A 16,516-nucleotide genomic window follows, 5' to 3' on the forward strand; every position below is an offset into this window, starting at 1 on the left:
CCTCGTTTTCTAGGGAGGCTTCAGGAGACCTCCCTCCATTCATCCGGCTAACATCAGAGCTGGACTGAAACCTGGGCGTGACTCCCACCAGGTCTCTCTTCTCGCTGCTTGATTTTTCATTGAGTGCAGCGTTGACAATCACTCAGTTGGGGTCTTGTGTTTTTCTTTAATGACTGCTTGCAAGGACTTCACGCACGATGTCCTCGAAGCCATCTTACGAATCCACTGGTCTTCAGTCATTAATGCTCAGTGTATCGATCTATAATGGAGATAGTCTAAACTCAGATGGGCCATCCTCAAGGACTTAGTTTGTCTCTTGTGGAATTGTTTTAATTTTCAACATCAAATTGAACTTGAAAATACACAATGGACGGTCTGTTCCACAACTGACTGCTGGACTATTCTAACTGACCTAGCTTTTCCACGCTCTCTTACCACATATGCAGTTGATTCGATTTCTGTATTCCATCCAGCATGCATGGCCATATACATAGTCACCATTTATTATGTTTAAAAAGGGTATTTGTGATGAATAAGTCATTGGCCTTCCAAATTCTATCATGTAATTTCTAACATTGTTTTTGTCACTGCGGCCATATTTTCTAATGGTTATTTCCTTGTGCATTCCAATAACCAGAAATTTTCAATACATGTTGATTTTTGTCTTTGATCAATTTCAGACTTCAGAATTTGGTTAAAAATGTCTGTCAATTTCTTCATATTTGTCAGTAGCAGTTTATTAATAAATGTGGATAGTAGTCGTATTAACCGGTCTTCCTTGTAAGTGTAGGTATATTAGCCCTTTACTTACAGCATCACATTCCAGTAAAGAGCTTGAAAGGTTCTTTTGGACAATTAATGTAACTTCATTCTTTTCAACTAGTTGTTCCTGGCAATGTAGACCATGTGGTTGTTAGGTATGATCAAGTCAGTTCTGACACATAACAGCCCTATGTAAACTAGAATAATAATTAAAAAAAAAAACATTGCGTGGTCCTTGAACATCTTTACAATTGTTGTCATATTTGAGCACATTGTTGCAGCCACTGTGTCAATACATGTTGTCCAGGGTCTTCTTTTTTTCTCGGCCCATCTACTTTGCTAAGCATGATGCTCTTTTCTAAGGACTCATCTCTCTTGGTAAGCTATCCAAAGTAGATGAAACTAAGTGAGATTGCCTCTCTGATAAGGAGCATTCTGGCTGTACTTCTTCCAAGACAAATGTGTTCCTTTTTTTGGCAGCTTATGGGATATTTCACCAAACACCATAATCCAAATGCATCGATTGTAGACCTTAGGAATGTCAAATGGCCAATGAACATCCATTTCAGCTCATTATTGCCTACACTATTGATCTACATGTGTTTTAATTTTGATGACTTCCAATTTTTGTAGATTCATACTTTGTAATTCCATGTTATGATTATTAATAGATGCTTGTAGTTTCTTCTCATTTGGAGTCATTCAACATCAGTGAAGGAAGTTCCCCAAAATTTTGCTTTATCCATAGCATGAAGGTTGAGTCTACTTTGAAGAGGCAGTTCTTCCCCAGTGCCTTCTAACCTGAACGATTCATCTTCTAGCACTGTATCAAGGATGTTCCCCTACTACCAATATGCTGCCCACTGCCTGTTCTTTTTCAGACACTGACTGCCGAGAACTTCGTTGCCTGTCTTAGTCTGGAAGCTTCACTTAAGCCGTCCATCATGTGCACACCTTGTTGTATTTGAAATGCCAGTGGCATAGCTTCTAGCATCACAACACTTAAGTGGCAATAGTATGACAAACTGACAGAAAGGTGAATCATGGCAGGCATGAGATAATTCAAGGATAAAGAAGAGAGGGTGGAACTAAAGGGCTTTTTGTTACATTTCAACTTAACTTATTATTAGACAGGCAAACATAAATACATCATTTATGATTCTGAACTTGTTTTCTCTTCTGCTAAAGTAGAAAATAATAAGACAATTAAACTATTTCTTTTATAATGTATATAACTGCACATATAACCTAAAATAAGAACTGTTTATAAATCAAAAAATAATTTGTGTTCAGTCGAACAGAGCCTGTTTTACATTGATCAAAAGTAGAGATTAAATATACATTTCTATTACAAGCACCACTTGAGCTGTTCATATTGTGAGATTAATGCTGTTCATATAACAAAATTCCATTTAATTCCCACAGTTGCCCCTTAATCATTTTCTCAGCTGCCAATTTTTATTTATATAATAAATATGTTCACTTAGTTTCTCTATGATAGCTTGCATTTTCTCACCTATTTGTTCAGGTTGACTTACAAGATATTCAAATATTTTGTGGGAATAATTGTGCCAACTTATTATAAAAGAACATCTTTCAGTCAGAAATTGTTTTGACTTGTATATGTGGCTTATTTATTTCTCCTAGAAGGTTTTATGCTGGAAATAATAATTTCTTCTTCCTTATATAAACTCAAGTATAAAATTCCAGTATACCTGCCCACAGAACTCTCTCATCCAGTAGCCTCTCTCATTTAAATGTATCATTATCATACCGTCATTGGAAAATGGAACTCAAGCTGTGCACCAGTATAGAGTAATTCCAGATCCAAAATTCAATCCATGGATGGGGCTACACCTCTGCAGCTGTGAACATTGGATGATGTAAACATTCCCCTAAAGGGTCTGAGTAACAAGTTTGATGGATAGAAAGGAATTATACTGGGCCTTCCACATTCCTCACCAACTGAGGTGACTACAGAGAACAAGCAACTTCGTTTGAGATTTACAGTCTGTGAAAGTTCTAAAGGTGTCCTTTGCCTTTAGTGGCAAACAGCTTTGTTTTGGGGCATTGGGGGTTCATTAATTTTTGAGACAGGTTGAGTATCACCATTTTTTAACATTAGCTCCTTTGTGTGGCAGGCAGCCTGTTACCACACATTTTCAGAATCACTTCAAAAGAAAACAAAATGCAACTGTAGCTGCATGTTAATTACCTCCCAAACATGGTGCACCAGATGGCCAACAAGGTCTGCTCCATTCTTGTAGGCAAATAATGCTTCCCAACTCCTTTGTTCCTCCTAAACACACACACACATTCACACGCACGCGTTCGAAATTTTGAATGATTCTCCCTTTTATTACTGTTTATGTAGAAAGTAACTAAGGGCAACAGAAAAACTACATTTATGAGTTGAACACAGGAGGTCAGGATAGATATATTTCTACTCTTGCTAAGTTCTGCACAATGATTGGGACCCAAAGAAGTAGAGAGCAATTCTGACATTGTCACAAAAGCATTGATGTGGGTTTAGTCCAAGAACACATGAAAAAAGAAAGAAAAACAAGTTTATTTTCATCAAGCACGCATGATATTTCAGACATTGTTTGCCTCTTTTATTTATTTATTTTTTTAAAAACCCATGTTATTGGGGGCTCTTACAGCTCTTCTAACATCTCATACATCCATTGTTTCGAGAATATGTGTGCAATGTTGCCATCATCCTTTTCTAAACAGTTAATTTCTCTTTGAACTCTTGCTATCAGCTCCTTTTTTTCCCCCTCTCCCCCTCCCACCCTCGTGACCCCTGAATAACTTATGAATTATTCTTGTTTTCATGTCTTACACCGACCACTGTCTCCCTTCACCCACGTTTCTGTTGTTTGTCCCCTGGGGGTGGGGGGGGGTTGTCTGTCTTTCATGTGAGTGTGTTGATTTTGACTTCAAGACTCACCTCACTAGCTATGTAATGCACTTTTAATATATATGAAAACATATTTTTAACTTGAAGTACTTATACTCCAGCATGGCCCACTCTGAAACACACAAAACTCGTACTCAGAATCCGTTTTTTTCAATTGAGTTACTTACTCATAAAACATTCCTCATGGTATTGTGTGCAGTGCACACCCCCTCAATGTGCTTGCTGCTTGAACAGGTTTACTGCCATCATGTATCTGTAAGCCTGAAAGGCAGAATCGCAGCTCTGTGCTACTAGTCTTTTGTTCTTTCCCCTCTCTTGCAACTCCTTCTCTTTTCTTTCAGGAGGAGGTGAGTTGCTTTGTATTCATGGCTGTAAATGCAATGCTATATAGGAGGCTGTGGCTGGCGAGGAGCCAAAATAGCCCACATGTTTTTTGTATTTGTTTTTTCAGAAGCCAAAGTTTTTAGAAAAAATAGTGGGTTGGAGTACAAAAAAAGTGACTGAAATCTAGGAAAGAAATCACACCTTCCCTACTCTAAGGAAGGAGTCTTACACACGTAATTCATGGAGATGCCACTTGACACAATGGGGCAAAATTTGGTTAAAAACCATGACCTTTCATTGAGACTAATGACGACAATGATTAGTACCAGACCAAACCCTGAACACAATAGTGTCTCCCTACCTGATTTTACAAACAAAGCCCCTCCTTGGGAATTGTACGTGCTGTGTAAATTTACCTACAACCACAGGAAACCATGAAGAAAAGCCGAGGCCAGAGAAGTGACAAAGACTAAGATTCTATCTTCCTAGTAGAATAACATCTCAAAATAAAAATTAGGTCAAGCTTCAGAATATTACATAAAGGTTATTTTCTTGCAAAGCTGAACTTATTGATTGAGATTTATATTGCTGTAGCTGTAAAGGCAATAATGAGATTTTGGATAAAGATAGTAGGATTATATTGATGTTAGAAATGAGGATATTATTAAGGGGCTACCATTCTCCTTAATTGTATAGTTGGCCAAAACTACTACAGACTTTTTATATTATTTTCATATTTAATTTATTGTCATTACTTCTTAGTTCACAGATACTAAAAATAAAGCAATGGCTGTTACCATTGAATCATTTTTTGAGTCATTTAAGACTCTTTGAGACCCTATGGACAGAGTAGAACTGTCCCATAGCATTTTTAAGGCCGAAAATTCTTATCTAAGAAGACTGTCATCTTTTCTCCATGAAATGACTGGTGTGCTTGAACCAACTAAATTTCTATTAATGGCAAGTGCTTAAACACTGTGCACCAAGGCTCCTAAATAAATATACCAAACTAAACCCCCAAACACTGCCATTGAGTTAATTCTAACTCAGAGCCACCCTATATAGGGTTTCTGACACTGTAAATCTTTACAAGCTCAGATAGCCTGAACGTTCTCCTGAGTGACTGGTGGTTTTGATCTACTCACCTTATGGTTAAGAGCCTAATACCTAACCCACAGCACCATCAGGGCTTTGATGACATATAGTTTTATTGAAATAACTGAATCTTTAAAAGTATATATTTTAAGACTAGATTTATAAGGAGTCCTGGTGTCTTCGTGGTTATACTTGGGGCTGCCCCTAGCAGGGTCAGCAGTTAGAAACCAGCAGCCACTCCTCTGGTGAAAGAGGAAGATTTCCACTCCTGTAAGGAGTGACAGTCCTGGAAACCCAAAGAGACAACTCAACCCTGCCCAACAGGGTCATTATGAGTCGGACTCAACTCCATGGCAGGAAAAGAGAGAGAGAGAGTTATTATTTATTCCCTGCCACACCCAAGAATCTACTATCAACAGTTCGTTTAATCTCACGTGATTTTTCACAATTTGGTAAAGGCTCTGTTATCATTGTCCCCATTCTAAAAATTCAAAAATTGATACATTAATGATTTAATAGCTTGCTCAAAGTCTCAAAGCTAGTAAATGGCATAATGGAGATAGTAAGTCTTTCTTCAGTGCTTTTACCTGTCCACTGAGCTTTGAACTCATAATTTCCCTGCTTTACACACACCCAGCAAGGTTTGTCCTCCTCTTGAATCTCGAGCTCAGCAAATGACACCATTACATGTCCGTTTACTCTTTAACATACCTCAGACTCATCCTTAAAAACACTTTTTTAATATTTGCATGCAATTGTTCATCTGTTGATTTGATTTTGATTACCCTTGCTACCAGCACCTGTTGACTAAATCACTTTTCTAGACTTGCTACCTGCTGAATCAACAATAGCCACATAGTGCCGTGAAGCTCCTTCACTCTTACCTATAAACTTACATAATTCTGTTCAATATTTAAGCCTTAGATTGCCCAAGAAACCCTTTGCTAATCGAATCTATTCTTACTTTCTCTTTTATTCTCATGTCCTTCTTCCCCTCCTGTTTATTACACTTATCGCATATGCATTTATAGAGTTAGTTCAGTACTTTAACACCTGTTTCAGCAAATAAACAATAACTTTAAGAGGGCAAGGACATGTTTTTCTCACTCACCCCAATCCTAGAAAACAGAATGATCATAAATACTTGTGACATGAAATTCAGTATGAGTCTTCATAAGTAGCTCACTCCAGTGGCTCTCCATTACTGGAAAATAAGTTTCCATTATTGGAAAATAAGAATAGTAGCACTTGCTGATAGTCATATTGTCTCTTTCATTCACAGATCCATGTCCAGCATACCTGGCCTCTAGTAATAGTATTTAGAGATGGTTTAAACACTTCAATAAGCTAAAGATGTTGTGTAATGGATGTCCATAGGGAAACATAAATGAGACACGTGCTCTACCATTCTCTCCCTCCCTTCTTCAGTCAAAGAACAGAGGAAGTCTAAACATTACAAGGCAAGATCACTGGAAAATCTTTTGCAAACTAGCTTCTCTGTGTATTTCCAAACAATACTACTTTAATTAATTCAAGTTTGCAGCATTGGATTCTAATTTCAAGACAACTCCCCAAACAAAGCACCACAGAACAGAACTTTAGAGTCATGGTAGGTATAATTAAAATTCCATTGCATTCTAATATTGTCTTTCCTCCTTTGCTACCACCCACAAGTGGGTTTCCTACCAACAAAGAAACAGCTGCATGATCAGCAGGCTCCCATCTGTGGGCTTCCATCTGTGATTGCTTTTGCAGTTTGTACCAGGCAGAACTGGGAAAGGGAAACACATCCTATTCTCGATTTCACTCTTCCATGATTCCCCATGTGCGAAAACAATAGCTGAAAGGTCCTCGCGGGCTTTCCCTCAAATTAGTACTTCCAAGAAGTTTTATGGGTAATTAATGATATCCCTTTGGTCTTCTGATTAGTGCCATTGTCAAGAATTCAAAAGCAATTGATGGGGAAGGAAGGAATGGAACAGAAGGAGGGGAATTGTTAACACATTATCTGGGAATGAACTGTAAATGCCCCAAGATAATGGAATTGTTATAACTTGTCTCATTCAACTCAAAGAGAAATAGACTTTAGGATACAATGGAAATGATGAGTTACTTAAGTTCTTCAGAACAGTAGTTGTCAAATTTCTTCATTGCCCATACTTGCATCCATTCCCCACCATCAAACTTCCATTAAATATTCATAAAGCAATTTCATTTCTTATTTGGTATTTCAGAAGATCTTAAAGCCTAGAAAGTAGGAAATATTCAAGAGGTGAAGTTTTCTCCCTCTGGTCACTTGTCAGTTACTTTCATCAGCTTTCTAGCTATTTGGTCCTTGCGCTAAAAAATGTTTGTACCGAGCTGCTGGCAAATCCGCTCCAGCCAAAGGCAAGAGTCCTGAACAGCCCTGCGAGCAGGCAGAGACCATTGCTACCTTGATTCTGCTGGATCAAACCTGATGCTCGGCCAGTTGACCTTCCTATAGACACGACCTGAATTTGTAGCAGGTGCGAGCATCTCTTAGTTGCTCCATGACAGAAATTTCTTCCCTGGCTTCTTGAATGTTGATGGGGGTCTTCTCTCCCTGACACCTTATTTGTAGTTTGGTCCATACAAATATGATCTTATCTTTACCACCTTAGTGTGATTTGTTTTTCATTGTTTTCTGTGGGGTTTCCAAGCTGTAAAACCCAGGAGAGGCTGTATAATGAGAACAACTGATACAAAGTGTTCTGGGAAATGCAGGGGTGTGGATGGACCAAGGGAGGAAAAGGAGACTTGGGGAGTGAATAACAAAAGCAGGAGCAGGGAGGGAGCACTAGGACTGACCGTGACTGCACAACTCATATTAAAGACGATTTAACCATGGGGACATGGGGGGAGGTGCTCTAAGATCAATGTAGTGGTGACTGTACAATTCCCTTGGAAATGATTGAATGAGTGAACTATCTAATTGCAAGATATGTAAATTGTGTGCCTTGAAAACAAATTGGGGTGTGTGTGTGTGTGTGTGTGTGTGACTAGGGCTGTCATGGGGATCACCTCTTACAGAAACGTTCCTCTGTTTTCTCTAAAAAGTTCATGCTTATGTGATCATTCTGAACTTCTATTTTTTTGTGTTCATATCAATTATATATCTGAATACAATGTTATAACTTTTATTTACAGGAACAGATATTATTTTCAATTTTAATATTTCCTATATTTTGCTTATGTTTCTATGTAGTAGTTAATGCTGTGTATTAACTTGGCTAGAATATTTTTCTCAGGGTTGACCAACACTGTATAACCATCCTCTATTTTGTAATCTGATAAGAGCTGCTAATCAGTTGAAAATGGAGTTTTAATGATAGGTGAGACCTACTCTGGGATATAAGATGTTTGGGCAATGCCCACTCTTTTTTAGCTCTTCCACTGTTCTGCTCACTTGACCTTCAGCTTTTGGTAGGCAAGAATTTTTCAGCTTATCAACAGTCCTTCAACCACATGAATTAGCAGAAGCCTTCAGCCTAATGTATGCCTTACATATGTGGGACTTCACAGCCCCTCAAATTGTGGATCTATTTCCTTACAATTTCATGAGCCTTTTCCTTGAAGTAAATTTCTCTCTGCATATGTATATCTATACATGCTTTTTGGAGAAAGAAGAGTCTATCTGCCCCCATAAAGATTAACAAGCTTGTATTCTGTTTACAGGGTCTCTATGAATCAAAATCAACTTGAATATATTGGATGGGTACATATGTAGCACTGCTTTTGTTTGTTTGTTTAGAAAATTCAGGCTAATATACTTCAGACTCAAATAAATAAATAAATAAATGCAGAGTGACACAAAAGGACAGCGATTTGAGGACTTTGAAGAGGTGAAGAAAAAATGAGGGAGGTGCTGTCAGCCATCCAAACAGATGAGTTTGAAAAATGTTTCCAAGAATGAAATCACATATTTGACAAATCTATTGAGTGTAATGGAGAGTACTTTGAAGATGATAAAGTAGTTTTGTAAAAAATTTAAATACACGGGTTGAAAAAAATGTCCAGTTTCTTATGGTTACCCAACATATGTCAAAATTTCCAACAAAATTCTAGCTAGCAGAATTCAATAAAACATTAAACATAAAGCATGCTCAAATAAAGTTTATACCAAGTGTTCAAGGATCTTTCCATGTTAGAAAAATAGCCAATGTAATCCCTCACATAAATAAAAGAAAATAATCACATGATTATATCAATTGATGCAGAAAATGCATTTGACAAAATTCCACATCCATTCTTCATAAAAACACTCAGTGAAATAGAAATCATTTCTATTTATTGTATTATTTTTACATAATATTGTATAAAATTGTATTATTTTTACATAATAAAAGCCATATATGCAAAACTGACAGCCAACATTGCACTGAAAGGAAAGAAACTAAAAGCATTTCCATCCAAATGGGAACCAGATAAAATTGCCCTTTATCACCATACTTATTTAATATCAAGCTGAAAATATTAACCAGAATTATTAGACATCTAAAAGAAATCAAAGGCAGTCAAATTGGCAAAGAAGAAGGAAATTTTTCTCTATTTTCGGACTACATACTTTTATATATAAAAACCTCCAACTATTCAATTAAAAATACTGGAACGAATTGAAAAATTTGGCAATGTAGGTTAACATACAAAAATCAATCAGATTGCGTCACTTCGCTCGGGAGGCCGTGCGTGGCAGACCAGGCCAGCAGCCGGCTGAGCAGGAGCCCACCGGCGCAGCAGCTGGCACAGATTGCCCGAGAAGGAGCAGGAGGAGCACTCGGTCAACTACAAGCCGCCCGCGCAGAAGAGCATCCAGGAGATCCAGGAACTGGACAGGGACGATGAGCGTCTGCGCAAGTACAAGGAGGCCCTCCTGGGCCGAGTGGCCGTCTCTGCCGGGGTGTCCCCAATGTCATTGCGACCCGCCTGACCCTGGGGTGCAGCACTGCCCCTGGCCCTCTGGAGCTGAGCCTGGCCGGAGACCCGGAGAGTTTCAACAAGGAGTCGTTTGCGCTGTGTTTACGAAGAGATTGGGTCAGCATGAAGTACATCCAGCACACCTATAGGAAAGGCATCAAGATTGACAAGACCCACTACATGGTGGGGAGCTACGGGCCCCGGGCAGAGGAGTACGAGTTCCTGACGCCCATGGAGGAGGCGCCCAAAGGCATGATGGCCCGTGGCAGCTACAACATCAAGTTCTGCTTCACAGACGACGACACGACAGACCACCTGTCCTGGGAGTGGAACCTCAACATCAAAAAGGATTGGATGGGCTGAGGCCTAGCCCCCTCCCCTCTCCCCTCCCCAAACCAAAGTGCTAACAGGCCCCCTCTCTCCTGGCCCCGTGGCCCAGCCTCGGCTGTGGTCATGTCCTGAGTGTCTGGGGCTGCTTCTGCCTGTGCTGTCCCCAGGTCCCGCCCGCTTGCCGGACAGAGGGTGGAGGGGCAGGCTCTGCCTCTCCTGGGCCCAGGACTGTCGGTCACCTTGTAACCATGGTGCCTTAACGTGTGCGGGGCCCTGGCTGAGCACTCAACCGGTGTCTGCATGAGCATGTGGCCCAGCCCCGACTGTCCTCCACACCGGAGGGGTCCAGGCCTGAGGGCTGCTCTGTGGCTTAGGGAAAACCAAATCATCAAAACCCAAGCTGCTCTGATCTGTCCCAGCAGGGCCGGCGACTGAGGGCTGGCATGTCTGGTCTGGCCCAGCCTCTCAGTATTTATTGTTTCCACGTGTGCTGTCCAGTGGGTCCGCCCTGGCCTGCCCTCTGCCACCTCCACCTGGCTCTTAGTGCCACCACCCACGAACAGGGTCCTGCCCCTCCCCGGACCCAGACGGGACAGCCAGGGACCAAGCACAGAGTTCGGAGCATTCTCATGTGCGGCCACCCCAACCCCTGCCCTGGTAGTGGTGTTGAGTCCGCTGGTGTCTCAGCCTCTGAGACTAATTCCCCCAAAGGAGCCCCCCCCCAATCAATCAGATTATTGTATTTTAATGAAACTCTAATAAAAGGAAACGAAAGAACAATATCATTTATAATAATTACCCCAAAGATGAAATGCTTAAGAGTAAGTCCAACCAGAGAAACAGAAGATTTATACAAAGAAAATAATGAAACACTTTTTACAAGAAACATACCTAAGTAGAAAAATATCCCATATTTATGAATAGGAAGACTTAATATCGTGAAAGTGTCAATATTGTGCCCTCCCCCCAACACACACACACTGAATAAACAAACCCAAACTCACTGCCATCAAATTGATTCCGATTCATAGGGACCCTATAAGACATGGTAGTACAGGCCCTGTAGGATTCCGAGACTGTAACGATGCGAGCAGAAGGCCTAGTCTTTCTCCCACATTACTGACTGTACTCCATGAATTTAATATAACTCTCATCCAAATCCCAGCACAATTCTCTAAAGTAATGGAAAAGTCAGTCACCAACTTCATGTGGAGAGGAACACGAAAACCATTAAAAAGCAGAAACAAGGCAGGAGCTTCTCACTCCCAATTTCAAAAACTATTATATAGCCACAGTAATACAAAAACCTTGGTTTTGTTACATCAGTAGATATATGGACCAATGGTTCTAATTTTGATGAATGACTATAATATATTTAATGGGGAAGTTATAGTCTTTCTCACAAACAGTGCTGCAAAAACTTGAATCTCTGCAAGCAAGTTCATACAACAGAAGTCATATCTCACCACATTTGCAATAATGAACTCGTGGTGGATTAAAAGACTGAAATATGAATCCTAGAAATACAGTGATTAGCAATGAAAGATGAGGACAAACTTAAGAAAGCTCTGAGAGTTTAGTGGGTACCCACTGGGCTGCTAACCACAAGATCTGCAGTTTGAAACTTTCAGCTCCTGAGGGAGAAAGACAGGGCTTTTTCTCTCATAAAGAGTTATACTCTCGGAAACTCGCATGGCCCTTCTTCCCTGTCCTACAGGGTCTCTATGAGTTGGCATCAACTTGATGGCAGTGAGTTTGAGTTTGAATATAAGGTATACATACATTACCAGCCATAATAGAAAGCACCCACGGTACCAGGCTTTCTAAAGAATATGGCCTTTATGTAAAATAACTACTGAGAAGGCTTAGAATCTGTGGGTAGCACAAATGGTTAAGTCATGTGCTGCTAATGAAAAGGTTGTTGGTTCAAACCCACCCAGAGGAATACTGGCAATAAGACCTGGTGATTGATCTGTTTTTGAAAAGGCAACAGCCTTGAAAACCCTATTATAGCAGGATTTTAAAATGGTGTATGTTAGACAGGATTCTCTAGAGAAACAAAACCAGGACATTTATGAATATATGCATGTATGTATATGTATAGATATATACAGCATGAAGAAATATAACAGCTAATTAGTCCACACAGCAATACAGTGGGCTCAGTTAAACTCAGTTCCATGAAACAGTTTATATACTGGAAGTCTATCAACTCACTAAGGCAGCTGGGCCCAAGGTCAAGGAAGCAGACAGCTGAGTCTTCCTTAAGGCAATGCAGGCAGTGTGGCCCAAGGAAGCAAACAGCAGGGCAGGTCACCAACTGTCAGCCAGATGACAGGATCTGACAGTCCCAAGCTCAAGTGATGTATATACCAGCAGCGTGGCGAAGCAGGTCTCAAAGGAACCTCAAGCTCTAGTGACACGATTCACAGGTTGGCAGTCCCACAGGCAGTGTGGCTCAAAAGTTGAGGCAGAGAACATGCAGCCGCACATTGGTCCAATCACTAGAGAGAAAGAGAGAGAGAGGTGGGGCTTACTAACCATTTATGTCTTTGCCCTCCAATCAAACTGCGACCTTATTAATTCCACATGTTCCTATTGTCCAGGTTGGCACAATTAACCTACGTATAACACAGTGGTCTTTGGCCAGCCATACTTTTGTAAAGAAAGCTTTTGTGTTTAGGGGTTATACCTGTTCATTTACTCATGCAGATTACTGGAGACTGTTATTGTACTACAAGATCAAAGTTGAATACCTACAGCAAGAGCCATCTGACCCACAAGGCTAAGATAGTTACTTTTTGGCTCTTTAAAGGAAATGCCAATTTTAACATTTTAATAGTTGTATTTTATTTACATATTTATAGAAAAAATATTGCACACTGTTTTCTCATATAACCAGCATTCTTAGTGCTACATACACAGATATATTTAGTGTTGATCATTGTTACTTACACTCATTGTCTTCCTTTTTTTATTGCAGCCTAGAGCACATTCTTTAGTGTATTCTTTGATTAAAAATATTCTCTGAATTACTGAATGTTTATTATAGTCTATATGTGGGTTCTATGCCAAAAAGTCATTTTGGCAGGATATAAATCCTTGAATCACATTTTCTTTCTTGAGTATCTTCAATCTGCTATTTTAAGTGTCTTCTGGCATAAAGAAAATTTGATATATAAAACATGATAGCATCAAATTTTATTTTCTTGATTTCTGGTTTATTTTTCTTTGAACACCAGCAAGTTTACTAAAATATGACTTGCCACTCTCTGTACATTTGAAATGACACTTTTTTTGTTGCTAGATTTCACATATACATGGTGTGCTCTTTCAATAAGTAATTGCTTTTTTATGTCAAAATCTTTTTGAGATATATTTTTATCATGTGTTCTGTCTGATTATTTGATTTTAATGCTGTGATTGTTGGTTTGTTATAATTATTATTTGGTTTCTTCTTTAGGAATATTTATTACATCTATGTTGTACTTTCTTTGCTTAATTTTTTTTTATCTTTAATGTATTATTGAACTCTGCTTGTTTGTTCCTGAATTTTCTTCTTTTATTGTTTTCAGTTTTTATTTATTGTATGTGTTTATTCTAGCTTTCACGGGTGAATTTAAAAAATACTAATTCTTTTGTCACCCCACTTCTGATTTGTTTTTGCCTTATTTATGCTATTTTTTACTATCATCTATCACTTTTTAATATCACTTTTTCATGTGATCTATCATTTTTGGATATCACTTATCATCTCATATCATGTACTTGGGACATGTTCTCAGGATAGATCAGTCCTTAGAGCAGATCATGCTTTGTAAAGAGGAGGGGCATAGGTCAAACTGAAGGCCTTCCACAACTTGGATTGACACAATGGTTGCAACAATGGGCTCATACATAAGAACAATTGGGAGGAGAGGATAGGACCAGACGGTGTCTCATTCTGTTGTACATAGGGGTGCAATGAGTTGGAACTGACTTAACACCACCTACCAACAACAACAATCATGTTTTTAAATTATAGTTCATTTTGAACAGTTTGTTAGGTTATACTTTTATTATGTTTTATGGACATGCCTTAATGTCTTCAAAGGTCTGTTAAAGATATTTTCCTATTTGTTCTGTATCTCCTTTAAATAACAACTTCATATGAAATCCCACCTAGTATTAATAAATTTTAAGAGAGATTTACGGGATGCTTTTTCTTCACCTGGCATGAGACTATAGGGTGGTGAGATACAGTGACAGGTGGGCTGACTTCCTGGCCCACCGAGGCTAAAGTTAGGCCACCACATGGTCGAGAGACTGAAGACCAAACATTCTTGCTGCTGACTGAGGAGAAGTGTTGCTGTGGAAAGCAATGACTATATCCTCATCACTGCTTTTTAGGGATGTGTAGTACTCCATTGTACGTATGTACCAAAGGTTTTTAATCCATTCGTCTGTTGATGGAAATTTGGGTTGTTTCCAACTCCTTGCAATTGTGAACTGTGCCGCAATGAACACTGGAGCACAGATGTCTGGCTGTGATTTGTTTCTTGCCTCTTCTGGATATGTGCCCAGTAGGTTGTCATATGGTAGTTCAATTTCCATCTGTTTTAGATATCGCCAAATAAATTTCCATAGTGACTATACATACCTACAGGTCCACCAGCAGTGGATGAGAATTCCTATCTCACCCCAGCCCCTCCAACACTTGTTGCTTTCTAATTTTTTTAATTGGGCTATTTTTGAGAGTGTTAGGTGGTATCTCGTTGTTTTAATTTGCATTTCTCTGAAGGCTAATTATCAGGAACATTTTCTCATATGTTTATTGGCGATTCAGATTTCTGCCTTTGTGAAACTTCTGTTCAGGGCCTTTGCCCACCTCCTCAGTGGGCAATTAATTTTTTTCTTTTTGGAAACTAACAGAGTATTGTAGATTTTAGTAATAAGAACTTTGTCTGATGTATAATTACTAAAGATGTTTTCCCAGTCCTTGGGCTTTCTTATTACTCTCTTGGTGAATTCTTTTGATGTACACAGGTGTTTTATCTTCAGTATATCTTACTTGTCAATTTGTGACTCCTATGTATTTGTGTCATTCCCTAGTTCTGATAGCCTATGTATGTATTCCTTGTGCCAAAGTTCTCAAGTTGGTCCCAATTTCATCATTGATGGCCCTCATAGTTTAGGGTCTAGCCTCAAGGTCTGTGATCCACCTTGAGTTTATTCTTGTGCATGGAGTGAGATAACGGTCTTGATTCATTTTTCTGCAGATATACTATGCATCGCTAAATAGCAGTGATGAACGCTTGAAGTACATTGCCACATGGGAAGAACTGGAGGAAATTCTGCTAAACTAAGTCAGCTAAGCACAAAAGGACAAGTACATGAGTCCACTGAGGTAAGCTTAAGATAAAAATTGCAAAAGGGGCATAAGGAAAGAGCTACTGTATACAAACATTCCTGGGGTGAGGTCCAGGTAGCATGGCAGGGGCCAGACCAAATCCAGAGTAGCCAACTAAAAAGGAGAGGGGGAAAGAGAAAGAAAGAAAGAAATGGTTAGCCGGGAAACAGGGCACTAACCCACTCAAGGGGAGAGTGTATTTTATATCTCCACAGGAAAAGAGGGAACAGACTTCAACCTGGTGCTCCAAGACGTGAATGCAACATGCCACCATGAAGCTGGGAATCAGTAGAGAGGTCTGAGGGTCCAGCCCCAATCCCAACTACATGGACAGCAGCCACTCCCCCCAGAAGAATTTATTTCAGAGGACAGTGCTGAAGTTACAGCTCAGGGAGAGGGACGCTTTTGATAAGAGCACACAGGGGCAAAGGAAGGGGGAGGAAGAGAGAGTGGAGCACACCCTGGCCCACCAAGCCTTGAGGATGATATCCCTGCTCAGAGCAGCCAATGAACAAAATGGACTACATGGCCAGTCCCACTATGGGACATGACATCCCTGACTGACCCATACCTCTATGGGGGACAACATGGAGACAGCATGGGAACTGCATACAATCTGACCCCACCACACCCAGGCAAAACACTAAGGGTGTGCAACAGAACAGCAAAGGGAGCAGATAAAGGAAGTCCCGAGGAAATACCAAAAATAGACTTTAGGGCCAGGGCATGGCACCCCATCAGACTCCTCCAGAAAACAC

General features: G+C 39.8%; 1 pseudogene; it reads left to right on the top strand.

The window, feature by feature from the left end:
• The first annotated feature begins 700 nt into the window (after window positions 1–700).
• LOC101637949 lies at window positions 701–10,402 on the top strand (annotated as a pseudogene).
• The last annotated feature ends 6,114 nt before the right edge of the window (window positions 10,403–16,516 follow it).

This window comes from Echinops telfairi, unplaced genomic scaffold (assembly GCF_000313985.2).
Source record: "Echinops telfairi isolate 266 unplaced genomic scaffold, ASM31398v2 ScPeMD7_7469;HRSCAF=8507_1, whole genome shotgun sequence".
NCBI lineage: Eukaryota > Metazoa > Chordata > Mammalia > Afrosoricida > Tenrecidae > Echinops > Echinops telfairi.